Below are 26,590 nucleotides of genomic sequence, written 5' to 3'. Positions count from 1 at the left end.
ACAGAGACCACTGCTATATCTGCAGTAAGTTTCTTTCATGGATACTTAAGGTTAACTTTAAAGTCTATAAGCTAGGCTTAGACTATAGGTCCAAGCACGTGATGGAAAAATAGCAGTCACCGTCAGCACACGACCAGCCTTGAAAGCAGTAAGGAAGCAATGGAAAGCCTCATAGACAACAAAGAAAAGATCAACACTTTGATGAAAAAGTTAATACTCATTCCTTCCACAGATTCTGTATATAAGATGTAAATTGAGAGCTACTCTCTGAACCTGAGAAGAAAATTTATACTGCTCTATCTGGTGGCAAAGATTTATTTTGATGCTGATAGTGGAAGTTTTTGTAATAGCTTCTAGCTGACTGAGACGTAAGAAAACAGTATTTTCTTTGGGCTTTGCTGCAGCTGAAGTAACTGCATGTTGTATACACAGACTTCATTTTATTTAGATGAACAGGGTGTGTGCCGCATTGTCTCCCTTCCTTTCTTAACCCACTCCCCATATTACAAGATGATGTAAATTCAGTCACATCCTTGATTCCTGTGGAGGGAATACTGCAAATATGGAGGTGTGAGACAATATAAAATGAAGGTGTAAGTGATACAGTAATAAATGAAAGACAGGGCATTGCAGAGGCACAATTTGTCTGGAAAGAGATTAAAAGAGGAACAGAAACTGCCTTCCTTTGCAGTCTTCCATGGCAGGAATACTTAAATAGTCAGCTGTAAACAATACTGTGATTTGGAAGTGCAAGACCTAATGAAAAAAGAGACTGAACAGAAGCAGTGTGGTTAGTGACAGAGTACTGAGCAAGTTACAGAGTTCCTCTTGTCTTGTGACTGGTCAGTGAAGTTGTGAACAAGGACCTGCTCAGCCCTACTGTTAAATATGTGATTTTGTTACTGTGTGCTATTTTAACCTAGGGAAACTTGATGCTGCATTAGCAGTGTGCCTTTTAGGACTAAAACAGCCTTGCTCCAGTTATACCATAAAGGTATGTTTTTTCAGAAGTAGCAAAGTCTAATTTGTCACAAAATTCAATAGGAATGTGAATCTAGTTCCCGTAAAACACCTTGGGAAATTCTCCTTAGTAAAAATGCAATCCAGCCTAATCCTCAGCAGCAACACAAATCCCATGCTCTGCAAGATTTTTGATTTCTGGACAGTTTCTCTGGGCCTGAGCTAAAGGAATGACAACAAGAATCTTTCCACTGATTTGACTGAAATCTTTCTCCAGCCCTGGAATCAGTTCCCAGAGGACTACCTAGAATAAACACAACATTTTGCCACACTGTAAAATACAGAAACCTGCAGTCAGATGAGAAATTCCATCAGGATCTCGTGGTGATCTCTGAGACTCATGTGCAGTGCTCAGCACTTAAGAGAATTTAAAAAAAATCTAGCCACTGTGTGGAGAATAAATAAGGATCTACAAGCTTTGATGAAAAAGGGGAGTAGGAAATTATCTAGGCATTAGCTGAAACATGTACAAACATTTGCAATGTACATTATGCCAGAATCATCTACAGGGATGAGCTCCTGCAAAATGGTTAAACTGTTGTATCTGAATCATTTAGATGGCTCCAAAAAAGTGTCACCTATCATACATAAATAACAATTGGAAGCCCTGTGGAGTCACTGTAAAGAGGTAGCCATAGTGTGTTCTCAGATTAAACATAATGTGTTGATTTAAGGCACTCATTGCACAGCAATTAACCTAGGAGGTTATCAGCAGTGATTTGCTCTGATACCCTATCATGCAGAATTGCATGTTGCTCCACAGAACAGTACCAAAGCATCCCTTATGCACTATCGAATAGACTTAACACCAGAAAAAAAAATCCCGAAGTTATTTTCCACAGTGGGGGAAAAAGTCATCCCATGCCTTTTATTTTCCTGAGGAATTAGGTTTAAAAGAATATCACCAGCACTGGACAAGAAAACTATCAGGCAGAAAGGTAGTTATAACTGGACTGAAATAGAAATTATTAAAGGGACTGGAAGACAGAATGGGACTCGCCAACTGGAAATGAAGAGAAGAAAGAACTGTACTTGGATAAATAGCTCAACCTCACTGTTCACTCTTCAATAGTTATTCTGCATGACTATCTGGAAATTCCTCTGTGGTAATTCCTTTTTAACAGTTCTATAACCGCATCTTAATTTGTCATTTCTTTTAAGGATTAAAAGAAATGTTTTGCCTCTGCCAGCCCCATCTGCGCCCGTGTACATGCAGACCATATACAGGCAAAGCACGTTCAAAGCCTGGGGACAGTCACACCAGCCTGCCAAAGCCACTACTGTCCAAGGGAAACTATCCTTGAGAGTCTGTTTGCTGTACCTACAATCTCTTACCAGACTCTTTCCATATTAACAGTGTTTTATTTTAAGGAAAACAGCCCTTAACATCAGAGAATCCTAAGCGTTGGAGAGACCCCAGAGATAATCCAAGCCATAAGCAGAACAAGTCCTTTCTGTTATCCTGAGGGTGCTTTACCTCAAGAACAGACTTGAGGTAGCTTGGTGGAGATCTCCAGTCAGGCAGAATTCTCCAGGAACTATTGGAGCCTTACTGGTAGAATATTTTCCTAATGCTTAGCTTGAAGTTTTGGATTTTTTTTGCTCTGCAATTGGAGTCCCATTACTTTTTCTTGTATCCGCCCTGAACAAGGAGAGCAGATTTATTACCTTCTTCACTGCAGCAGCCTTTTATTTATTTGGAGAGATGTCCTCCATCATGTTCTCTTCTTTACACTAAATAATTCAATTTATTCTCTCTGCCAACCTAAATAAGTCCTTTCCTTACAGTAAAAAAAACCCCAAATTTTGCAAAATGTCTTGTTCTTAAGTCTCTCAATTGAATAAAAAAATATAGACATGAGGAGCAATTTTAAACTGAAAGTTCAGATATTTCAGCCAACAAAATTTTGAAATTCAGTGTCTCAGATAATTTCAGTGCCTCAAATAAAATTTCAGTTATTTTTTCTGCACCAAAAGAACTAAGAGTATGTGCCCACAAAACATTCTGGTATCAACAGATCTATAGCATTTTTCACAAAGATGTTTGCTATGAAAGGTTCTCTCAGCTCTGTCACTTATCACTTTGACCCAAACTGAATAAAGCTCTTAAGAACATACTTAACTTCAAAAGTGTGAGCAGCACCACCACAAACAAAATCCAACTTAGAAATAAAGTGTTTCCTTAAAATTCTTTCTCCAGGAAGCCAATGCTTGCAGTTATAAATGATCCCTATTGTGGAACCTCCGCGCCTTAAAAAACTGTGTCCATCGTTTGAGGGAGGATTTCCTTAAAAATATATATTTAAGAATTTTTAAGAAGTACTGTCCAGCAAACCATCAAGAGGGAAGGAAAGAGATGTGTCTTACATTGAACTGTGTGTGGAGTTGATGTTAATGCTAACACAAGCCGGAAAGGACACAGGAGTATCTTGCATGACACAGTCCAGTGGTGACAACAGTCCAGTGGTGAATTACTCTGGTTAGCCTCTGAAATTTGATAGAAATAGATTCATAGTGCTTATTCTGGGAGGACCTTCATGGTCACTAAAGAAGCCAAGGCATCTCTGGAGCGGAATGAACCGTATGTGGGCAATTGGAAGTACCATTCACTCTCCTAAGCCAACTAGACTTTCTAACTCAAGGCATCTGGGAAATAGCAGGATGAATCTAGGGGTGTCGGTATCTTTGGGGATTTTTGTTTGTCCCTACTGGTACTCAAAGAAGGGCTACTGTAGAGGATTTCTTTCTATACTAGCAAGAAACAAAGTCTTTTTGTGAAGTGTAATAGCTTACACATAGGAGGATTATATCATATTGCATTATATTAAACTTGTACTTACCCACTGACTTCAGGGGTTAATCAGCAAGAGAACACTAGTATTTTCAAGGGAGGAAGCAGGGTGGTGTGGGTGTTATACCACTCTTCCCTCCAATTACTTATTGAGACTGCAGTTACAGTGTGTGAAATGGATGGATTATAATAGACTTTCCTTCTATTGCTGCCAGGTCCTGATGCACACATTCCTCCACTTCATAACAAGCAGCACTGGCAATTATGTACATCAGATTTTTGTTAAAAATGTCACACATATATCTTCTGTCCCAATATTTCCCTAATTTATCTGATACTAACTTTGCTGCTTTCATAGTTCATTCCTAACCACTCTAATTAAACTTATTGAGTGCTTCAGAGGAAGGATGTGTAGGGAATGGGAATGTTTTTTACCTTACTTCTATCTCCTAACTCTGTGAACAGCTGCTTCTTAGAAATAAACTTGCCCTTTTAATTACTTGCATAAAATTTAGGTCAGGTATGGCCTAGAGATATTAGTTAACTGTGTAACAGCAGATGCTTTGGGAATCTGTATTCATGGGATCCCACAGTCAAGTGGGACATGCTGGGAGGCTGTACGTAGATATCTGGGCTGCTATAGGCCTGTCAGAAGCTGCAAAACCTACCCAAGGATTTGGAACTTCTCTGAGGATCAGCTTAGACCAAGCCATACTTTGTCATGGGTAGACAGGAGGACCAAATACAAAGTATATTTTCTGGTCTCGTGTCCCTTTCCTTCTGCCTTCTCAGGAAGTTCTGATGGATGTTCCACTTTCATCAACATAAGCACTGTCTCTTTGCCTCTTCCTCCCAGTCAAAGTCCTGTCCCACCTGGAAATACTTCCAGAACCTCTGTGCCACCTCCGTCATTGGCTGTACTTGAGGTTTGCTCCCTGAGCCAGCTGCCAGCACCCTCCAGGAGCATGGGTCAGAACAGATGGGCTGTCCTGGCATGGCAGAGCGGGGCCACAGTGTTGGACAGCACACAGGGGGCTAGCACAGCCCTCAGTTCCCAATTAGACATTACTAAAATACATGGTGACAGGATATATTAGTACTTTGATAGATAAACTATTATGAGAGGGGAAAAAGATTAGCCAAAGATGAGAAGTAGGGAGAAGAAAAACCTTTCACTTCGAAATGTAAAGTCCAAAGCAGAAATAATGTATTTCAATGATCATATATCCCAGTTTAAAGCTAATGTATCCTCCATGAAAGACTTGGGGCTTAATGCTGAGCTATATTATTTCATATTCTTTGACATAATAAAATACATACCTTTATGTATGGCTGTAAAACTGCATTATTTTTAAAAGTTGTTTCATTGAAGTGGTTGACCTTTTTATGATTCGTGCATACATTTCTTATATAAAAATAGAAAAACTGACTGTAAACCACTTTATGTTAAAGTACATGCTCATTTAAATATTCTAAAGTAGATGATTAGAGACCACTATGTGATATTTGAGGTTGTAGAGATAAAGAAATGGTTCATAAAAAAAAAAGAATCTGAACCTTCTACTTAGAATTCCTCTGTTATTTGTTTTCACTTAAATTTGATTTTCTTGTTTTTAATTTTATACACCTGGGTTTTAAAATGTTCAGTAATTATCTGATTTGTAGCTACAACTGTAGCATGTTTACTTGTAAAATGTCTTGCAAATTAAGATCATTATTCTTTTAGATTTTCTCTTAACTTTGCAGCTGAACATTACAGAAGCAGTATTTTTTACATTCCAAATGGCTCTAATGCCAAAGCATTTTGCTGATTTAATGGCTGGTTTTGCAGGATAGAAAAATACTAATAATTCTCAGCAAGCAGAAAATCAACAGCTATCATTTTTCAAATGGGATTTCTATAGCTCTGTCAAGTGTCCCATATTGTAAAAAGGAAAGGCAATTCAATCCTGTGTTTGATTTTGTCTCCAGAGACAGGATCTTGATACACCTTACTTTGGAACCCAAAATGTCAAATAATGCAGAGTTCTAAGGTGGCTGAGAGCCTTAAACACAGGACTTAAGTGTCAGGAGTGCCTGAATCAATTGGGCCCAACTATTCAATAATATATTCAATGCTTAAGAGCTACTACCACATTTAGATGCCTTCCATCAATGTCCAGGGATGGGGCATCCACTGCTTCTCTGACACACCAGCTCCAGTACCTCACCACCCTCACAGTAACTAATTTCTTCCTAATATCCAATCTAACCCTATACTTTGTCAGTTTAAGCCATTTCACCTGGTCTTATCACTATGAGCCCTTGTAGAAAACCCCTCTCCAGCTTTCTTGCAGGCCCCTTTTAGATACTGAAAGGACATAATCTCAGCTGTCTCTTTCCAAGTTTCTTCTTTCCTTGCTTGCAAGCAAGGAAAAAATGGGCTTATGCCCAAAATTTCAGGACAGCCAATGCAGTGGAAAATCTCTGTAAAAGTAGAGGAGTACCTTCTCCTGGCTTGGTTAGCTGAGTAGGTTCCTGACCTGCATCCTCCTCTCTTTATTTCCTCCTTCTTTGGGAGTTTGGCATTGGACAAGTGCTTGAACAAGTGCTTTGAGATGAGGACCACATTTGCCTTCTCCCTGATGTTCACAGTCTGACTGGGGTGCTGTGCACACACCTAACAGCACCAGTCACAGCTCAGCCACTTCGGGTGCAAGAGGACCATGGCCATCAGGCGTGTGTGTGCTGGGAGTCCCAGAATGCCAGCTGCCAAGCCTTCTGGCAAGTGTGGATTTGTTGCTGTTTGCATGGTGACAGTGAGCTGACCGCTAGTTTGGGTGTACCTGCACATGCAGCTGTTGCACCTCTGGATGGCAGTGTACACATTGGCACAGGGATAGGGACACGGCGTGATGCACATCTGAGCCACAGCTGAAAGCACAAAAGTGAGAGCTGTTTGAGCATGAGCTAGATGTGAGCACATCTGCGTGCACAGAGGACATTTTGTAATCCACAGTAAAAAGCAACAGTTAGGTAAAGTAATTTAAGCACAAATTCCCAGCATCTTAATTTTTCACTCAAGCTTACTTCTGGGTACTAAGGTTGTGATTGTCATTCATTGCACACAGCAGCCACCGTGGCTACTCTGAAAGCACCACTGAGTAAGGAATGTGTGCACATTACCAGAGTTTTAATGTGGTTGGAGCCCTCACGCCAGAACCAAAAGGGATCACACAGGCATTTTTCAATACCTGAATAACGGTGCATTGAACACCTCCTGTGACTGTTTAATTCCCAGGGGAAGCTGCAAAGTTACAGTGAACTCAGTACTGCAACAGTTTTGGTTTAGAGAAAGATAATTGGGAATCTTCTGCCTTTTTCTGAAGCAAAAATTTGGAAAGAGGGCTACTATTGAAGAACAGTGGTAATGCTCAGCCAAATCTCAGAGTGCATCCCCCAGTGATCTGCCCCACCCCGATGTCAGCACAGACCTGCAAGCTCAGCTTACCCAACCAGCTAAGATGAGGACAGACTGCTGTACATCATGGCTGTGCCACAGCTACCCTGGTAATGTGGAAAGCAGTCAGGACTGATGAACATGACCCACATTCCTTTCTCAATTCCCTTGGGTGCCTAGGGGTGTGTGTTTTTTTTTTTTTCCTGACACCTGTATCAGGTATTGTGCAGCCCTGATGATTTTTTTCCCAAACAAATCTTATCTGTGATTCTCAGAGGTTTTTAAAAGGTCAAAGACAAGGCAGTAAATTCCCTGGAGACTGAGAGCGGGGTCCTCACACAACATCTAACTTCAATGACTCCTCAGAGGAAACAAGAGTGGTGGCCTGAAGAAAACATATGGGAGACCACACCGTATGTTGCACTTTCTGTGTTTTGCAGGACAGCTGGAGAGGCCAAGAAAGCTTCAATACACCAAACAGACACAGTGGAGGGGAATGAGGGACAGGCAAAGACAAGATGGTCTTGCCCAGAAAGTCTCCTATAACTGTGGACACTTCACCAGCCAGGTGTCTTCAACCTGACACCCACACATTTGCCTATTCTAGAAACAAAGGCAGTGAAATGCTTGGCACAATCAGACATACATTGAAAAAAAAAATCCTCTGCTTTTAAATAGTGTTCCTAGTGTAGATTGATGAAATGATCTGTACTCCCCCACCACACCACCTTCTGACATCCATCCATTGGCTTGACAAAGCAGGTAGTCACACACACTCCACATGAATGCACTCGTGGCCAGGTTGCCTTGGAAACCTTCACTGCTACCTAATATTGTTATAATTGGCAAGAAAATATAGGTTTTCTCCAATGATTCACAGCATGTTTCCATTTTACATAAATGCAAGCTTTCCATCTGCAGTTTTCTCAAGGTTTGCTTTGCTTTCTCCCAAGAAATTTTAGAGACATTTCCTCCCCAGAAAAATTAAACTGTTGTTTAAATGTTAGAAATGCTGTCGTGTCAGCACAGGGGGCCAGACAGCAATTCCAGCTTCCCTGTCTGTCAAGAGGGACTTCTAACATTGAGGAAAAGGAGCCCTGCAGTTCTCTCTACTGCATTTAATTCCATGCACAGCTCTGGAGTTAGAGCAGGTCAGCCCAAGTCCCCCCATGCAATCTTGCTCAGGCTGCACACTCTCCACATCACCATCTACCATCTACCTGGTCCAGCACAATTACCAGAAACCCTGAGTAGATTTTACTATCTGAATACTTCTGGCACAGACTAGGACTGTTACAGGATGTTCCCACCCAACACAGAGTCTCAAGGGAGTGTCTGGAGAAGAACCTTAGATGCTCACCTAAAGGAGGGCTGCATAAAAGCTACAGGTATGTCCACTTTGCATGTACTTAAGAGAAAGAGTTAAATGAACTCCTGGTACTGTGATGCAGACAGACCCCAATTTCTGAGCTCCTTTGGAGAGCAGCAGCCTGCAGCTACTTCTCCAGCCCAAGGCCCAGCTTGTGGCAGGTGGGAAGTGCAAATTCTGATTGTCTGATGAGCAGTTTTGCCTAGAAAAGAGACAGGCAAAAATCAAACACTCTGGAGCACTGTGTGTCAATGGGTTCAAAAAGAAATGTTTGGAGGAGGCACTCAAAATGGGTACAACCTAAAGTAACAACCTCCAAATGAACAACCCAAAACACTTGGTGGTCATGGAACAGAATGCCTTAAGTCCAGCTGAAATGAAATTTTCCTTGGAAAAGAAAAAATGAACTATTTCTAGCTAGCCCAGACCAAATGCTGTGCCACTCCATGGTCACCGCAATACACAATTTCACCATGGTATAATTCTTTGAGTTTGAAGCCCCATAGCCCCTTAAAAACCTCCTCCAAAAGAAGCTTTGTAACCCCCAGGCAAGTCCTGGGGCTGGTGTAGGCTCTTCCTTCAGCTGCAGGAGGCACCCTTTCCCGAGGCTGCTGCCTTAGCCAGGCAAACTGCCCAAGCAGTGGCTGCCACAGCAAAGCCAGCAGAGCCCAGGGGGCTCCTCACCCTGTCGTCCTGCTTTGGAAAAAATAGTGAACTCAACTTCAGCTGATAACAAGTTACATAAGGGACAGAGTTTCGATAAAACTAAAACAATCTCTGACTTACGACTTTACATTGGCAAGTTAAATCTGTAGTAAATCAACTGTAGCAAGACCAGAGAGTATGGCTTTTCCATGTATTTTAAGGGAAAAGACAGGAGTTTCTTTCCTGTGCCTGTGTGGTACAGCTGTTCTGTGTTTTTGGTTACAGCCTCAAACAAATCTCTTGAAACTGAAATGATGGTTTTTAAATGTGAAGGCATTGACTTGTATTTTAGCAAAAAAAAAAAAAGCTCAAACCAATTCAACATTTTTAAGATTACATCTGCATGGTTTTTGGACAACATGGTTTAAGCAAATGTGTGCTTTAGTCAAATGCAATTAAGTGTCTCAATTCAAGCTTCCCTGACATTTTTTCCCATCTATCTGCACCAAGGCAGTTATGTTTAGGAGATGTAGTGCTTACCTTAACTCTATTCAAATGAGTTGTAGACTTATGTCCAAAAAGAACCCAAAATCTAATTTTTAAATGCTCAACATACACATTTAGAACTATATTCTTCAAAAGATCTCAGGGCTTTTGAGGAGAGGTGGTAATATGAATACTAGGTTTTGAAAAGAACTAAAAACTCTCAGTGAGATACTCAGTGTCCAGCATTTTCACTCTTCAAAACATCTGACTATTTGAATTCCAGATCAGCACAGGTGAATTTGGCAAATTTGCCTTGAAAACTTTGGTTTTGGTCAAGTAGAGCTATTGCAGAACAAAATCAGTTAAAATAGGGGATCTGCATTTGAGATCATGGGAAATTTAGCAAGAAGGACAGATAATAAAATGAACAAAGTAAAGGTTAATAACTCACTAGGTGTCACTCAGTACTCATCCTCTCTAAATATCACACTATTTATTAGGGTGTCTGCCTAATCCTTGAAAGTCAACATCACATATCCATGTATGTGCTATTCTTGCAAATGCTCCAAAGTACAGACAGCCCATGCAGGTTGAAATAAAAGCAATCTAAAGGTACCATCATGTAAAACTTGCACAATTCCTCTTTGGTTCACCCTGCTTTTTAATTTTGATGCATCTCCAAGATTCAAAACTTTGCAAGGAGAAAAAAAAACTCAAAAGGCAAGATGCCACAGGTGAGAGTTCCCAGGCTTATGAGACTGGAAATTAAACTCTTCTGTGGAGAAATAGGGCACTGCCCCAAATTATTTTGTAGGTTTTTTTTAGACAGAAGGGCTCCTAAATCAAAATCTTCTTTAACACAGACCACCAGAAGCTGAACTAAAGCCTTATTCTCCAACCCTAACAGGCTTTTGTAACAGCATCTGATCCAAGGGGACAGTCACATGACACTTCAAAATATTTTGTACCAGATGTTATATTTGCAATTTTTAAGACTAAAGCAACTTGATTCTTTTCCCATGGAAGACTTCTAGATTTGCTATTTATGAATTTTACAACATTTCTTGGAAATTTCTTGTGCTGTGAAAATCAGCACCAAAAAAAAAAAAAAATCAGTTTTCCTGTAATCTCAGACACTAGTCTTAACATTCTTATTAATTTGAAGTACTGAAGAACTGGTCTTGTAAAACCTGAAAGAAATTATGACAGTTGGAACGTATTTTCTCCTGCTGAAAATGCTAATGCTTGATTTATCAGTGAATTTCTCTTATACTTCTATGGCTTTTCTTGGAGTTGCTGCATTGTTATTTAGGGGAATGGAAATTTTTTTCCTTCAATCCTCGTTCTGTGCTCATACTCTTTACCTTTCTGATCAGAGCAAAATGCTGGGCAGATGATACACAGCAGAGGGAAAACATTCTGATGGACCAGCTGTTTCCTTAAACAATATTGTTTTAGGAAACATTTCAGTTCAGACAGAAGAGAAACCATCTGACATGGAATGAAATACTGAGCTTTTTATTACTGCCTTTTTTGGGGTCTCAGTTTCCTATTTTGTTCCCACTTTTATATGACAGCCCATCATTTTGAATCCAGCATCTCATAATATATACAACATATTTTTATTTATTGTTCTCCTTCAATGCAATAATCACATGAGTAATTCCAATGTGGCTGTTTCACTAGGCTCCATCTAAAATGGTACTTAGCAAACAGAAGTAGCCATTTCAGTGAGAGGGCATATGGGAAGCAGGGTTCTTGTCCTGACCTGTTGTAAATAGCTAAAGAAATGTCCTACTACACTCACAAATACCATAACAGGGATTAGAACTGCAAAAATACAAAGATGTAGTGCACCCCCCTTTCCCCTTTTTTGTAGTAAAAGCTATCAAACTGCTAACCTGGGCTGGTTGTGTGCCGCAGTGATTTCAGCAGAAAAGCAGAGCCTGGCTGCAGCAGGTTCTGCAGGATGGGAAGCAGAGGAAGGTTTGATACTCAGCAGATGGCACAGATGGGCACCGTGCCAGCCCAGAGGCACTACCTGGTGTGCTTACGAGATCACTTGCTGCATTTGTTATCGAGTTGGGAGTGAGAGACAGCTTTGTTTTACTCTCCTTTCTCTTCCCTCTTTATGTGATTTTGCTTTTAGCCACCAGACAACAGCAGTACTCTTCTCCGGAGTGTGAAAGATTCAGCAATAAAAGGAGCCTGAAAAAAAAAAAAGAGGAAGAATCTGTTGTTTTTCTCTAACAACTGGTCAGCTCAAACCTCCAACCTCTCAGCCTCCCATGATTGCTAATAACTCTGTTTACTCGGAGCCAGACCACAGTGGGGCTTTTGGACCACAGACTGGGCTGGCATCGTGTAAGCATGTAAAGAAGAAATATTTATCATTGTCATGATTTTGTTGCTTTCCCCCACACTTGTAAGAGTTGATAACAAGCAACTCCGAGGCAGCACAGCTGGCCTGCAAGATGTCTCTGCATGAGCAAAGGAATGGCTCTGTTCAAAGAGCAGGCACGAGTTATTTCTCCCAATCTATAAATAAGTGCCAGGGTAATGAAAAAATAGCATTTACCCTTGCACCTTCTCCCTTAGTTTTGTCTCAGGACTTTGCCTTCCTGTATGTTCCATGGTGCAGACCTGGGGCACATTCTCAGGACAGTGTGGTCTCAATGGCAGAGAAGTGAGGTGGGGTTCTTTTTTTCCATCTATATATTTGGACCTTCTCAAAATAGGGCTGAACATAGGGCTGGACATTTATTGTACCAATGTGTCAGCCAACACATAGGGCTCTACTATCTGCAGTCAACTAGTCACTGAAAAATATCGTGTGCACTTCGAAAATGAGGAATTCTTGGAAAACCATCAATAAAAAGTCCTTATAGATTTCTTGGGTGAGTCTGATGTGAATTTTAGAGATGACACAACTGATATCCATCACCCCCAGACTGAACATGTGGAGAAAAAGTAAGTAAATCTTTTCTCCTCCCCATTGAAGTGGTTCAATGTAGCATTTTTCTCTACCCTTTTTGTCAACCATAATGTAGGACACTAACAAAACCACATTCTACTCCAATACAGCTCAGCAAGAGTAAATCTTTTCTCTTGGGAAGGTTTGCAGCAAAGCAATAGAGAATTTCAGGGCAAGTCTAAGCTAAATTGACTCAAGCTGCCTCAGAGACGTTTACCTAAATCACCCTTCTTGTAGTGCAGGCACAACTATCCTTCATTTTCAAAAGCACTAAAAAGAAAACAGAACCTTTGAATTCATTTCTTCACAAATAAAGAGATGTTGGAAAGCAAACTCAAGTTAACCACTTGAAAAATACTTTACTTGTACTATAATTCAAAATAACAAGGAAAGAAAGGAAAAGGAAGGAAAAAGAAGGTTTTACATTAAATTGCATTAACCAATAATCTAATAATCAGCCAACTGCTTTCTTTGTGAAAAAACTCTGCTATATAATGGCAGCCCACATGCAGAAGCTTGATACTTTGTAGTAACTGGGTCTTTGCCCTCTCATTATAAAATAAAACATACAGTATTTTAATGTAAAGGATAATGTCAGGTTTGATAAATTGCGGTAATTAGTAGCTGTGTTTTAATACTGTGACAGCATCATTCAGGTTATTTTCTTGATGAAAAGTAAATTCTTTTCGTCACACAAGGAAATACACATTGTTTCAAGATTTTTGTAACAAAAATGGTACAGACATTAAGTCAGAGGCATGAAAGATTATTCATGTTCAACTTTAAAATCAGGCACATCCAAAATATTATCTTTCAATTTGCATTTCTTTTGATCCGCTAGACTTGAGCTGCGACAAGAGAGGAAATTAAGTCAAAGACAATTTCCCTTCCAATTAAACTCTAGTAGAGGCAGAAGGATTAACCCTCTCCCCTGTTCTGCCCAGGCTGTGTGTGCCCTGCAGCTCCTGGGGGAAACACTGGGGGGTGGAAAACGACCCACACAGGCTCATGGAGAGGGTGTCTCTCCCATGGCTGCTGGATGCAGGTCACCAATGATGAATTACTCTGGAGCAGCATGGGATACTCCTTGCCCAGGCATACAACCGTCAGAATGCCCCCCACGTACAGCAGTGGGACATGGAAAGTTATCCCAGAGCTTAGTTATTGTGAGCTTCACCCTGAGCTTTTCCGAAGGGGGAATCAGAGATAAGGGGAAAGGAACCTCTTCAACTGTGTCCCTTTGGGAGGGAGCTTTTGGTGCATCTGCTAGTACCAGCAGGTTGTGGGATAAGAGACTCTGAGTCTTCTCCTCATCCCCCCTATAGCAACCAGACTTGGTGCATCATCTATTATCTGATTTAACTGATTTTGGGATGTAGGACTTGAAGATGGGGACAGTTTGTTGACAAAGACCTCTGTGTAGTGTGTGACACAGTGTATACCATAGTCATCTTTTTCAAAAAAAAACAGTCTTCTGCTAAAACAAGAAGGGGTTAAGCTGTCTATGCAGCTGATGCATGGTAGGATTTAAAACTGTAGGCAGTAAAACCCACATCATTCATATCTCTATGTGCATTAGGATTTAAATAAGGATGCCAAAAATGAAAATGCAGCATACTGAAGAAGGGAAGAACACATTTCCTAATATAGATAAATTTTCCCATTTCTGGAAGAAATTGGGAGAATTAGCAGCACCTGCAAAGGCAAAAAAACAAGAAAAGTAAAAGAATCATAGATAATTAATACTTTGAAGGAAAAGACATCTTTTATGGAAAAACATAATGGGCCAGAAATTCAGCTGCTGTACATTTGCTGATTTACATCAGCTGAGAAATGTGTTCCAGTATGATTTAACATTCTTCTTATGTTACCTGGGAGATAAGTGATTCAAAACACAGAGAGAACTTAACATGCATTATCTGTCATCTTTTGTTGATTAATAATTTCAGATGTTGCTGCTATTATTTAATATAGACAGTCATTACACAGTAAGTTAAAATACAACAAAACATTAAATGCAGTGAAGCACTTAAGCATAATCTCTTAAAGCCCCAAGTAGATGCCGCAAATAAATTTTAAAGGTCATTTAGGGGAGCTGAAGTTGTAACAATGAAATTACCAAATTACCTCAGGTTCCAGGCTGCTTCTAGGATACCTACTGGACAGGGCAGAGTTTCCAATTTGCTCTCACCAATCACCCTGAAACACTCTGCTAGGGTGAGAACATCCTATTATGTTCTTACTCTTTAGGTGGAACAGCATGTTTCTGGCCGTGGTTTTCTAAGTGTGTGTGTTTGCGTGGTTGCACTTTGCCTGTCTGAAAGGTACCTCTTAACAGCATTTGAGTTGCTTGACTGGTTTCAACTGATTTGGAAGGGAGGGTAGAAATCTCACAGATGAATTGGAGCAAACTGCAATAATTGGGGATAAGTGGAAGAGTTCAGCAATCTCCCACGCCATGTGTCCAGCCAAGCAACTGAGCAGCCCACTGGGCAGTTCAGCGTGAGCCTCAAAATGTGTCATCTCCTTCCTGGGCAACCATTTGCAGAGAGATGGAATTAGAGACAGAAAACTGAGGACAGGGAAAAAGAGAGGCGGAGAGATGAGGAACAGTTGGAACAAGTGTGGGGAGGAGAGTGTGAGGTGACGGGTGAGACCTCCTTCAGCACTGAGAAGCCATAAGAGACTTGCAAATAAACTAAGAGATGGGTTTTGGGAAAAATATATCAAATTAACTGGAAATGTTCTTCTCTACATCATTTTCCTTAGCAGGACAGTAGTCTGCAGGAGACAGCTGCAGGATGGCCAAATTTGTATAGATCATCCAATCTTTAGTGCCATGGTAACTGCTGGAAAATTAGCATCCAGCCTCGCACTGCTTTCGTATTGTGAAACAACCACATCCCACATCACCGAAGATTTCTACAATGTGTACTTCAATGTGGTGAGAATCAATAAGACCAAAAAAGTTATGACTGGATGATGAAGCAAATGCACAGGAGAAAACAGGGTTGTGTTTGCACATGTAATAGGCATGTGGCTCCCTGTACCAGTCCAGCTTTCCGAGTGATGATTTCCACATCCTTCAGATCCCTTTGAGTTGTGGTAAAACAGGATCATCTTATTTGATTTAAAGCTAAGATTAAAACATGAGCCATTAATGAACTGAAAACATTTGGTGATGCCTGGATCGCATATGAAATTCTGGAGTGGTACTTTGTAGTACAGTAAGACCAGGATACATAATTTTATTTCTGGAATAATGCTGTTCAGAGTTGGTCACCTTTTCCTGCTATGACCTAACAGCCAGCATCTTTGACAGCTGAAAATTAGTTCAAATGGAAGAGAGAAAAAGCTTTGAGAGCACCCAAAAAAAGGGAATCACCTATAAGGGCTCAGCCTATTGCCCATCCAACTGAGGCTCATGTATACAACAGATTGCAATACAAGTGCATGTACCAATAAGTATAAAAACCAATGTATTAAAATCAGTGTAACCAAACAATCACATTTTCCTGCTTTCTGAGCTGAACTATGAAGTCCCAGCTGAATCTAGGAAAGATGGAGCTCTGGCCATAGGAAGAAGACTTCTATTTACCCTAAAGTTTAGCATTAAAGGGTTTTGGGAGAAACTAAATAGTTGCCAGCCTTTCTCCTTCCCCATTAAGTGTGCTAGACAGTGACACAAACAGTGTCTGATACCAGTGCAGATATTTAGTGTGGTTTACAGCAGATTTGAAAAAATCGGAGGCTACCTGGGATCTAATTCCTGCACAAAAAGCAATGCCTGCCTTAGCCAGCAGGAAAAGCTGAATGCAAAAATAATTAGGGATAACATAAAATAGCTTCTACCAGTGAACAGCAGGAAAACATGTACTGCAAGTAGAGCTGCGCGACTAATTGATTTTAGGGGTTTGTTGGCAGTCTGAAAAGCAAACACACCCAACAGTAGGTTTTTGAGTTAACAGAGCTGATGTATCCTATGACAATAGGCTTCACTATGTGGCTTCCCCAAAGTCTAGTACAGTATGAATTTGGAAGCCCTTCCCTCAGCAGGATAATTGTTTTCCATTCGGACATTTATTTTCGTAAAATTTACAGGAGCACCCATGAGACTTTCGGGTTGCATCCAGGCATTGGGTATAATTGTAATTAAGGGGGGCGGGGATAGATACAGGCATATATGGACACAAATATGTGACAAGATGAGGCAACAAATGCTACTTACTCTCAGGATCCTAATATATTTTTTATAGGAGGAGAAAAAACTGGACCACTGTTTTGTCAGACAGTCACACATACTAAGTACTACGCTTGTGCACCCCACAGTGCTGAGAGCACTTGGGAAAGAAAACTCTTCCCCATTCATCCTTGTGAAGATATATCTCTTGCAGTAGGGTTGAATTACCTTGAGAAAAGAATTATCCCAACTTGACCCTATTATATCTCCTTTGTATCTCCCAAACAGGATTGCTTTCTCCTCAGAAGAGTAAATGAAAGAAGTTAGGTGAAGGGAAAATCGGGTATCCTTGCCTTTAAGAATTTAACAAACCATCAGTGAATAACAAACAGATCCCTTTCTTTTCCTAGCACAGGAGCTGTGAACACTGACAGACAACAAGCTTTTTGCATCAACATATTCTGGGAAAATTTCCCAAATACTGTGCTGCCCTGGTGGTATAGTGGTCAGAAAAAAACGCCCAAAACAAAACAACAAACCAAGAAGAATTAAAGATAACCTTTATCAAAAATAGAGACAATGAGGGGAAACGGGACTTTATTCTCCCACAAAAGCACTATGAAGTAGCCCTTCTGTTTATTTATCATAGTACAAGCAGAACACCTTCCCAAACCATCTCATCTCTGTGGTTAGTACAGCATTTGTCACAACAGCAAATTTCCACAGTGATACAGTGTTACAAGAGCTATTGAGACAGAGCCATACATAAACACAAAAATACAAACTACTCCTGATTAGCTCATTATAGGAGAAAGCTGTAGCATAGGCAGTTGTCAGGCAGTGACCAGGGTTCAACTACCCTCCTCTAAATTGCAAACTTGCATGACGAAGCACTCAAGAACCCCTCTTGGGACAATTCCTTCTTGGAGCTGATGAGATGCCACCAATTCTGCAGCTACAGAAGGGATTTTTCCAGAAGGGATGCCGACTTATATAAGTTTTAGGGCAGCAATTCCTTTTTGCTTTGCTATACAAATTTCCAAAATCTAATGTAACAACAGTCTAATCTAAGGATGAATTACCTTCTCTCTTGGAACAAAAGAACTTGGTTCAAAAATCAATAGCCTGGATTGCTCTCTACACCTCTGCTTTTAAGAATAGTGTCACTTCCATCTTAATAAGTATTCAAGATACATGCAAATATCTTGTGCTTTGTTCTCTTAAACCTGATGATCTTTGCAGAGAGACAGAAAGGGGTGTGCCTCACATTTTAGAAACACAAAACATATCTATTACTCATTTCCAGGCCTGAGAAAAAATTCAAGTACATACTTTACAGAATTGAACCATTACAGTCTGACACTTCCATCCAAGACCATGGAAGAGCATAACCTCCGACCATGCCTGAGGGCACAGCATAGAGGCACATGTAAGAGGTGAGGTTTTTAACAAGAGTAGCATAAAATTAACAATTAGCCTGTTAACAGTTGGTGTGTATTAGCCTTTATGTTCACAGAATGCTTATTTCCCAAGTAGGTTCAGACCCATGAAAAAAGAAAGATGTGTCTGTCCTCAGGAGGGTGGAAAAGAAAGTCTGAACAGTGGAGGAAAAAAGGCTGGTAACAAGGGATCTTGGGATGCTGCACAGCTGCTGCAACTTTCTTCTTTTCCAGTGTGAAATGTCATGACACACTTGGAAGCCACATTCAGCCATCAATATTTATAAATCCCAGAAACTATCAATTTGCTTTTGAGAGCAGATTTTTATATCCAGTGCAACTCCAGCAGACTATAAGACAAGCTCGATACCAAACTAATGAGAAATGAGATGAAGTTAATACACTGTAAGCCTTGGTTAAATCTATTTGTCCTATTTATTCATTGCCTTGTTGATATGGAACCTTTAAATATGAAATCTGTCCTGTTCACAATTATTGCTTACTTAATCCTTCAAAGTCTATGAATAATGAGACAAAAATATCTGTGACCATTGTCGAAAGAAGGAATATAAATAGAGATGAAATACTGTCTAGAACAGGCACTTGTAGAACAAATATCCCCACTTCTCCATCAGCAAATGTAAAAAACCTCTTTTTCCTAAAAAAATTACAAGACTGCAAGTATAAATGTCAGCCAGCCCCAAGGTGATCATCATCTAACTTGAGAAAAAAAAATTATAATTTTTGTGGGAATACTTTGGTTGATAGGAACTGCTTGGCATCTCACATAGCCAAGCCACAACCTGGACAGAGAGATACTTTTCTGAAGCTCAGCATTTCATTATTCAGTATCTGCCATCTTCATGTGTACAACTGAATTTATCCTTCTTGCAAATCAACCTAGTGAGCCAACACTTTAATGCCTATTTCAAAAGAGGGAAACATAAACAAAGAGTGATCAAGTGTCTTGCCGGTATTGGAGGAAGAAAACTTCACACAAGAAGGATGTTGAGGAAACTGCTCTCATTTCACTAGCTTACCGGGGGAAAAAATTAGATACATGTATATGAACTCAGTAGTTCTTCAGGGAAAATTTTTAGTTGAAAATTTTCCAGTGGAGCACGTGGGCAGTAATGAAAAATAGCAAAAATTTGGGCTTGAATGAATGATCCTTACAACTATAACACACTGTAAATGAAAGACTAGCTAATGCTATGTCCTGTCTAGCCCTGGCTCCATACATTTTTATATGGTGTGAGGCTTGGTCTCATACCATTTACACACATACTAATACCTGAAATGGAGCCTGAAGGACTGACAAGATTTCATCTAGCAAAGATTATAAACCCTATTATTAGAGATTTCCAAAGAAAAGCAGCTTTGGGTTGACACAAATGTTTTGTTCTGCTTGAAAGGAAAGTCCATTTTAGTGGTCATCAGAGCACTATTTTTTTCTTTTGCTTGCAAAAATATGTTGTTTCCTTACAGTGAAGATCCAATACTCAGTGATGAATAAAGTTGCAAAGAGGAGTTACCTTCTTGCTCTGGGCTAAGAATAAGCTGCAGGACAAACAGGCTACACCCATGTGGGAAAGAGAGGAGAGAACTGCTGTAAGCTTCCAAGGAACCTGGTGATTTATTTATCCAGAAAGTCTCCATCCATGCTCTTCTTCAGCTTGTCCACCCTCATACAGGTCTGAACAATTCTCAGAAGACTAGTATGAAGTAAAATGGAGAGGTCTCTTCTGAGAAAAGGATTTCGATGGGGGTGCAGGGGATCGGGGGAGAAGGGAAGACTTCCAGGGAAAAAGACAGGGGTCAAATGACCAAGTGATTCTCAAGATAGAGTCCTTTATCTCACTGAAAGGAAACACAGTGGATGGTGCTCAGCTTGCTGGGGTCCAAGCTTAGGCTCTTTTCAGCCCTATGTTTTTCCAGCAAAGTGAGAAGTCCAGCATATTGCTGGATGTTACACTGAACAACACTGCCCTTCTGGATGTGCCAGTGGAATAGCTCCCACATGGCTCAATTAATACATACAGCTACTTCAATTCAGGTACTGCCCTCTGTAGAAACTGAACCCCAAACACATGCTTGCCTTGAGTGCCCAGGAAGGCTGCCCAGATGCTGGACTAACCTGCAATGTGCTAACACACCAGTTAATTCTTTCTTCTAGCACCAGCTGGGAACCCTTCTGAAGGCAGGTGCTCTTCAGCTGTGTCTTTTGCTGTAGCTCCTATTGTCTCCATGTTTTTGTAGTGGGTGTTCTCCTGGTTCTTGGGCTGAAGTGGCTCAGTGTGCCATCAGAGAAAGGCTGATTTTCTCTCCAGCCTAATCAAAACAGTGCAAATGCTGAAGTAGAAGAACATTTTCTATGTTGAGATACTACGAAGAGACAGTGGTCTAAAGACAAAATAAGACACTTACCAAATCTACCTTCCTAAGATGGGTCATCTTGCAGTGAGGAATAAAGTCTGCAGGTTCATTTCTTCTTTCTCTAGTGCATCAGGGCATTTCCCTTTTTGAGTAGTCTCTGCTCTTTCTCTTCATGGACACACACGTGTTTCCCACCTCTCTGAAAGGAAAGGTAGCAACAGAAGAAAGATTGTAATCATTAAAATCCCACCTGCAAAGAGTGTAACACCCAGTACCATCCTGTGAGAGCCTAGCAGGTAGAAATGAGCCTGTCATGAAGCAACTGAATGTTTGAGCCCTCTTCCATTCAGACTGCCGATAAAAGCGAACCCAGGTGGGATAAGGCTGTCAAACAAAAAGGTCAGTCTTTTAACTCAGATATTTAAACCAGATTTAAAATAAACACCCAGCCTGTCTGAATTATTTCAGAAGACAGATGAAGGGAGGACAATGAATAACTGCCTTCTTCTCTCTTTACTTGGCATTAAACTGTCTGACACAGGGAACAGTCAGAGGACTAAGCAGATTTGCAACCTGAAGCAGAATGGATTCAGAAGCACCAGGATGCTTTGGGGCCCAATTCCCTTTATAACTCCAGCCTCCTTGGTCAGAGAGAAAAGGAAGGGGACACTCTATGTCCTGCAGTTAAATTAAAGTGGCTTTTCTGTGCTTCAGTCTGCAGCCAGGGATCAAGGAGTCGGATGGGATCTCCTAAGGAGCTGCATATTAAGGATCAGGTGCCAGAGGCTCTGAAAACCTCCACATTGAGACTGTCAGCTTCTCTGAAGCTGGAATTGTCGAATCTCATGTGACATAAAGCTAAGCATTACTGAAGTGATTAAATGAGCTGCCCAAGGGAGAAGCCTTTCAAAGAGGCTCATCCCCTCAGTCGCCCTCACTTCCCCCATCTCTTGCCACCCCTCAGAACTGCGACTGTCTTTGTGCTCTGCCACAGGCCTTTCTGTTACAGCCAAAACCTCTTGCACAGGCACCTGGCAAACAAAGGTATCCATCCCACTGGTATACAGGCAGATCAGGAGTGTCCTCATAAAAAATATAATGACCTCAAAGAAAACAAGGTGTCTCTTACTGCCTATCTTAAACATCACTAGAGTGTGGAATGAAACCAACTTCATGCTAGACAGCTTCAAGTCCAGACTTGACACTATCAAACCTTACCTAAACAACCAGCAGCATTCAGACTAGTCAATAAAAAGTATTACTGACAGTCTCTTTTCTCCTCTAAGCCAAGTGAAAAAAAGCAGTGCCACATGCTTGCCAATGATATATTTTGCAGTGAGTATAATCTCAAAAAACCACAACCATTTCCCAATTAAGAAACGTGGTCTCCAGTGAGGCTTAGCACAGATCTCATGGAGCCACACTCTGTATTAGTATGAGCTGAGCACTGGTCAGGTCTCGTATTAAGCCGATTGCTACACCCAGCAGTGTCTCAGTGCCCCCAAACCAAAATTTGAGCATTAAACTAATTAGCAGTATGCTACTGCTTTTATACATCCCCTGCAAACAGCAGGATAAAAGATAAATAAGTTGTTAGCCTCTCCTAAAGGCTTCCAGACTATTTATTTATAGACTCATTTATAGGTGCCCTTCACAGAAGCATCTGACCTTTTCATAATGATTACTGAACCTCTCCCATAAAGTCTGTGCATAATGAGACAGCATTATGGTGCCCATTTTAAAGAGATCAGAACATGGACCGAAAGCAAGTAAATGAAATGGTCTGGTTGTGGATGCAAGCTGTTCCACAGACACATGCCAAACAAAGACGCTATTGCTCTATCACATCTCCTTTAAAAGCCACTCAGACTGGTCTGGTGCTGCTGGAAGAACTTTGCAAGACTATAACAAATCAGTACTGGATCCAGCAATGGCAGTAATAAGATGCTCATAGACAAGCCACCCCATCAAACACCAGCAGCACCTTCTGATTACTGTTCCTCTTTGTGGAATGGACCTACAATGACAAATCCATACTTTTGAGGCTGACCTTCATTGTAGTCTCCTAAGTTGCTCTTGATGCACCACTCACCGTGGGCAAAGGTTTCTTCTGCATGGAAATTAAGGCATGTTGGAGAGTCAGAGCAAAGCTTCATTTCAGCCCTTCGAATAAACCCATCACTCACAATATTTACCTTTCATTTGCTATCAGTGAAACAGAGATTGCTGTACTGACATTCGTCCCTAAGTACCAACGGCAAATTTGATTCTTTCCTGCACTACCATCCTGGAAAGTTTCCAGGTGGTTGTTCTCATGTGAAGGTGCCATCTTGTCAACAAAACAAACGCAAAGGCGCTACTGCTAGAGCTGCATCTGGGTGACAAATAGAACCTCTCTATTTCTAGAGGATTACTGGTTTTAAGCCTGCATCCCAGGCCACTGAGGATCACCTAATGAAACCAAACATGTGGGAATGGTCACTGACTTTCATTATCAGAGAAGGAGAGACCTAAGATCAGCTGCAAACTAAGTACTGTCACGTCCTAACTTTGTGCTTTTTGCCCCAGAGGCAGTTGACATCTCTGCTAAAAAATTCTGCTAGAAATATAAGAAACATAAGGGACCACCCTAAAAACTCCTTTCAGCTTGATGTTCATACCAGAGTACTTTCTGTCCAAATTCTGATTTAAAAACAAACAAACAAACAAACAAACAAACAAAAATCACAACAAACAAGCCTTTAAGTTTCTCCACTGGTGAAGAACAGAAGCTTAGGCATAACAAGTCTCTCCCCTGAAGGTAATTTGTTCGCAAGTCCATGGAAATATCTTGTCCAATGTTGAAGGGATGCACTACTGAGGAACATGTATTTCTCTTAAGTTGTGCTACCAACAATCTCTTTTCCTATAGACAGGATCATAAAATAGTGGAGATGGGTAAATCTGGCCCATTTCTTTTCACACCAAAACAGCTTCCAGAAGAGCATGAAACATCCCCTCACTCGCATGTCCTGGAGCAGTGTTTGAGGCATTCAGGGATTCAGCAGCAATGATGTTACAGAAACTCACCCAGACAGGAAAGAACAATCCCAGCAAAATACATCAAATGACTTGAGGGCAAACACTTTTATGAAGGATTTCATGACCTCATGGGAAGCTATTGCTATGTCCCTATACAGTGTGTACAAGTTATTAATGGATAATTATCTTCCTAAGGAAAGAACAAGAAGTGTACAGTTTAAGAAACTGAGAAGATAATTACTTTGGAATTATGACCAGGTGATCACAAGCACTTTTGAACAGATGCCATCTGAGATATGCCATGCTTTTCCTAAAAGTGCCAGGCCCTGTCAGGTGCCCCATACAGGTAACATGGCAAACTCATGACGGTGTTGACTGAAACTAGAATCAGAGGGAGGAAAAGAGGAGTGAGCGAGTACTGCAAGTGCCTAGTTTTTCAGGTATATTTGAAGAGTCAGGAGGTTGTTTTCCACTCAATCCTTCTTATCACTGTAAATAGAATTTCAATTTCAAGGCAAATACTATGTTTAAAACTCAAAATTTCAGTGATTTGTGTCAAATAAAGTTTTTAACAACCTGGGATTATCTTTTCTTTCAATAAGAACAATCAGAGGTTTTAATTATCTTTTTTTCCATTTTTTGTCCTGTAAACATAACCCCCACCCCCATATTATTCATACAGTTTTCTTCTCTATTAAGGTTTTGTACTAATGAACTATTTAGGAGCTGAGATTTCCATCCCAAATGGTAAATTATTTGATTTTATACTGTAGTATTCTAATTGAAACAACTTCTAAGGGCATCACCATACGAGTAACTCCAGACATCTGTACCACATCAACTAAACAAGATTTTCAAGTAGCAGCTCAAAAGCTGCATTCAGGACACAACCCTCTCGTTACATTTCAGCCTGGCATCAGTGAGAGAAACAGCAGCATCATGTTGTGTTACATTATATGGTCTCAGTTAAAACAGTGCAGTTCAGAGGTTACCACTCTATAAAGTATTTGTTTTTATTGCCTTGTTCTTTTGATACTTTGAAGAAAGATAAGGGTAAGAGAGGGACATATATAAAGCAATTTTATTGTCTGAGCACTCACTGGCTTACACAAAGATTCAATGCTTGCTTTCAGCTTTTTTATTATTATTTTTTAAATAAGAAAAACCTTGCAGGAGACATAGAAACTGTTATGATTATTTGTCCAACTGACATGATGCCTCTTAGGCTAGTTTCTAGTTTTAAACTATCATTTTGGCAAATAAAGATTAGACTATTTCCAGACAACAGTGGATGTACTAAGCCACCTTGTAACGCCTGCAGAAATAGAGGAACTAATGAAGGAAAAAAATATCTTTGTTATATAGACCTGGCCACAAGTGTACTCTTGCCAGGATTCTTAATGAATATTTTGCTGCTTTGTGCTTTTTGCTTGATACCTGCCCTCCAACAACTGCAGATTCTGGAAAGACTTTACAATCACAAGAGATTGTGCTGTAACAAGCAATATTTTAACTAAAAGGCAGAGAGTCCCTGCACACAGATCTAGATTAATTACAGGGCTGGGCAATCAATAACAAGGGCAAGTGCCAGATTCTGCACCTGGGATGGGGCAACTCTGGATCTGTGTACAGACTGGGGAATGAGATACTGAAAAGCAGTGCCATGGAAAGGGACCTGGGGGTCCTGGTCAATGGCAAGTTGAATGTGAGTCAGCAGTGCCCTGGCAGCCAGGAGAGCCAACTGTGTCCTGGAGGGCATCAGGCAAAGCATTGCCAGCTGGTCGAGGGAGGGGATTGTCCTGCTCTGCTCTGCACGGGTGCAGCCTCATCTTGAATATTATGTGCAGTTTGAGGCACTCCAATATAGGAAAGATATAAAGCTATTGGAGGGTGTCCAAAGGAGGGCAACAAAGATGGTAAAGGGCCTTGAGGGGATGCCATATGAGGAGCACTGAGGGCACTTGTTCTGTTCAGCCTGGAGAAGAGGAGACTGAGGCGAGACGTCATTGCAGTCCACAGCTTCCTTGTGAGGGGAAGAGGAGGGGCAGACACTGATCTCTTCTCTCTGGTGACCATGTGACAGGACCCAAGGGAATGAGTTGAAGTTATGTCAGGGGCAGTTTAGGCTGGATATCAGGAAAAGGTTCTTCACCCAGAGGGTGCATTGGGCACTGGAACAGGCTCCCCAGGGAAGTGATCACAGTACCAAGCATGACAGAGCTCAAGAAGCATTTGGACAATGCTCTCAGGAACGTGGTATAACTGCTGGGGGTGTCCTGTGGGGGGCCAGGAGTTGGACTTTGATGATCCTAATGGGTCCCTTCCAACTTAAATATTCTACAATTCTGTGATTAAAATCTCAAAAATGTTTTGGTGAGTCTTAAAGGATAGTTATTCTGCAAATAAAGACTTTTCGTTCTTCTAATCTTTGCTCTTTTTCTTTTACCTTAAAGAGGCAGTGTTATGCTCCAATTGAGAAAAGAGCCTACCTGTGGAAAGTGGTGGGGAAAAGGGGTGAAACAAAGCAAACTCGGCCTTTTTCTACTTACTGGTTTTCCAGTAAAAGCCATAAAACAGCAATAGCTAGTCTCCTGAGCCAAGTAAGTTCAGGCTAAGTCTTTACTGAGTGGAGCTGACCTGAGCTTCTGTTACACAGCAACACTGTAAGCAGCCCATCTGGAGGTGGACCTGTATATATATCATATCATATATATGATCCGAATTCACTACACATTGTTAAATTCTATGACCATACCCTGACCTCCATCTCAGCCAGCAACATACAGAGGTGACAAGCCACCTTTGCCTTTCCTTTGAGGGATGTGTTCCTGCTCTTTTTCTCCAAGGGGG

At 40.8% G+C, this 26,590-nt stretch overlaps 1 long non-coding RNA gene across 1 annotated transcript in view; it reads right to left on the bottom strand.

Moving 5' to 3' along the window:
• Positions 1-8,672: 8,672 nt before the first annotated feature.
• LOC113975830 overlaps positions 8,673-26,590 on the bottom strand; it is a 28,653-nt gene continuing 10,735 nt past the window's right edge. The window contains exons 2-3 of the long non-coding RNA XR_003536946.1: positions 20,771-20,918; positions 8,673-8,821 (exon numbers count right to left, since the gene is read on the bottom strand). This is a non-coding gene — a long non-coding RNA (uncharacterized LOC113975830). The remainder of the gene's footprint in view (positions 8,822-20,770; positions 20,919-26,590) is intronic.

This window comes from Neopelma chrysocephalum, unplaced genomic scaffold (assembly GCF_003984885.1).
Source record: "Neopelma chrysocephalum unplaced genomic scaffold, ASM398488v2 Primary Assembly neopelma1_146, whole genome shotgun sequence".
In the NCBI taxonomy this organism is placed as follows: Eukaryota; Metazoa; Chordata; class Aves; order Passeriformes; family Pipridae; genus Neopelma; species Neopelma chrysocephalum.
Note: the sequence above shows the minus strand (reverse complement) of the source record. Positions and strands in the feature narration are given on the sequence as shown.